General features: G+C 42.7%; 1 protein-coding gene across 2 annotated transcripts in view; it reads right to left on the reverse strand.

Moving 5' to 3' along the window:
* Positions 1-2,500, reverse strand: part of slc8a1b (solute carrier family 8 member 1b) — a 93,264-nt gene that overhangs the window by 1,048 nt on the left and 89,716 nt on the right. For both annotated transcript variants that reach the window (XM_062519574.1, XM_062519573.1), the window contains exon 7: positions 1-2,500. This exon is cut by the window's left edge and continues 1,048 nt beyond it; it is cut by the window's right edge and continues 1,323 nt beyond it. The gene's annotated coding sequence lies outside the window, so the exon portion shown is untranslated.

A 2,500-nucleotide genomic window follows, 5' to 3' on the forward strand; every position in this document is an offset into this window, starting at 1 on the left:
GTAAGATTTCTGCATTCACAAGAACAACAGATACTGCCTTTTCCATTTACATGTGCAAGTTAACCAATAAAATATGAGCTTATTCAAATTTAAACTTCAACAGGAGAATCAACAAAAAGCAAAACAAAGCAAACAATAACTAAACAAACAAACAAACAAACAAAGAAAATAAAACAGTCCAAGTCTATACAACATTCAAACCTCCGTTGACATAAATGAATGGGATACTGCTTACTATATACAGACAGGTTAGCTTCCATGCATGTGAACAAGTAGCACATTAACATTCCAAATATGGACATGGCAAAGGGGGTTTTGGAGGGAGGGATGGGGGAGACAGGAATGGTTACAAGGGGGTTGGGGAGAAAGTGGGCGGGGGAGGGGGGGGGGGGTCGTCACACGGGAAAAGTGCAAGACACACCCACAGATAAATACTGCAGAGTGCAAGACACACCCACAGATAAATACTGCAGAGTGCAAGACACGCCCACAGACAAGGACTGCAGCGCATGGGCATGGTCACGCAGAGAATGTTCTGGACAGACACGGGCCTTAGCGGTGAGAGCTCGGCCAGCAGACAGGCGCACTCTGCAGATGATGTTCCAGGAAGGGGAGTAGGAATAGGGGAAGGGGGAGGGGGGGATCGGGGGTCTTGTTGGGGAAGAGACTGCACAGAGGAAGTCCTTTTTTTTGTTTTGTTTTAGAAAACAGCTTCAGTGCAGCAGAACAGAGTATGGCTGAACTTCACGCAATGCTGTCTCCCCCCTCTGCCTTTTCCTTCACTTCTTAGTCTTGTGCCGAGTCTGTAGTCACGCTCGGCTTCAGGGTTAAATCCCTTTTTTTTCTTTTTTTTTTCCTTTTCTCGCTCATATTTTATTTGTCAAAAAGCTCTCTCTACATGTAGAAGAGAGAGAGAGAGAGAGAGAGAGTGAGAGAGAGAGAGTTTGAAAAAATTACGCAACAGCGGGTCTTCGTAGTACAGTCGCTTATGGTAACCAGTGCAGAACGCTTCTTTCATTTTAAAGACAAAAAAAAAACAAAACAAAAAATGACAGATGGTTAGAATAGTATGTTGGATTTGACCTCCTTCATAATCAATCTACAGGCTACTACAAACCCATGACCCCTTCCCAGATTGTTTTTTTATGGATTAAAAATGCTATTTAAGATATGCATCCTTCCACGAAAAAGTTAAAGTCAGTCACACGGAAAGAGGGCACAACCATCAGCCCTCAGTCCTGGAAATGCGAACACCTGGTACAAATACTTTTTTTTAAATATTATTATTAATAAAGATCCTTTTTCAGGCAAAACTATAGCAAGGCTTCTTATTTCTGGGAGGGACATTTGGTGTTGGTACGGTACAAAATGCCACTTTCACATAGAAAACAAGCTGGAGTGACTGGGGTGGCAATAGAATCTCAATTTGAAAGATTTTCCCTTTGGCAAACTTAGAGCAGGCTACACTACCGTGGACCAACATAACAGGCTTTTTTTTTTTTGCAGATTTTTTTTTTTTGCAGTTCTAGCCATTTTTTTTTTAAACCTTATGTCAATTCTATGGTGATCTAGTGTCTCTTGGATTTCTATGACAAGTGTTTAACATCATCTTATACATCGGCACTACTGTACACTACAGCTTCATTTGACTCTAAAACAAATCTGGAGTTTCTCATTACACAACAAGTCTAACCTCTAGAGTATTTTCAAATCTGTAACCAAACCGCCAGATGATTGGGTCACTGCACGTGTAAGGATGGACCGAGATGAGCTGAGCTCTCGATTCTGAACTGATGTGCATGTTCACACGCCAGAGACGAAGGCGTCCGGATGTCAACTGTCGACACGCACTGGATTTGCATGTGCCGGGGTGCAGAGTAGTAACAGTCGTCAGTGTAAACCTTTAGTCTTGGTATCGGCAGTAAGACCATTTAGACACATACAGAACACACGCCACTCTGTATAAAAAAACACTTGCCTCTTCAATCTCCTTCATGAGCCAAGAGTCCCTATGGGAACCGACTCTAGCCCCGTAAAGATCCACATGGGATGAAGTCCTCGACAAGAAGACCTTCTACTGCATCATAGGAGTTATACTAATTCTACTCTTCAGTCTAAGTTATTATCATTTTTTGTTTTAAATCTTATTCAATTACGAGGATATCTAATGAGCAATACAGTCGCTGCGTTTGATTTTACACAACTGCAGCTCTGGCCCAGTGTGTGTGTGTGTGTATGTGTGTGTGTGTTTGTGTGTGTGTGTGAGCATTTGACTGTGACCAGGTAAACTCTGACTGCCGCTGGTGACGGACTTGTAATCGGACACTCTGAAATGGCACTTGCAGGACATAGAAAAGCTTGTTTTGAGACGGCTTCGACTGCCTGTCTACTACATCTATCCACCCTTACAATTTTGCAGGAAAACCCTGACGCTACCAGAGCTCATACAATTCCCGTAGGGTCGTAGTGGTTATATGGCTATTCTAGGCCATCTCTGTTA

Source organism: Sardina pilchardus, chromosome 18 (genome assembly GCF_963854185.1).
Source record: "Sardina pilchardus chromosome 18, fSarPil1.1, whole genome shotgun sequence".
Lineage (NCBI taxonomy): Eukaryota > Metazoa > Chordata > Actinopteri > Clupeiformes > Clupeidae > Sardina > Sardina pilchardus.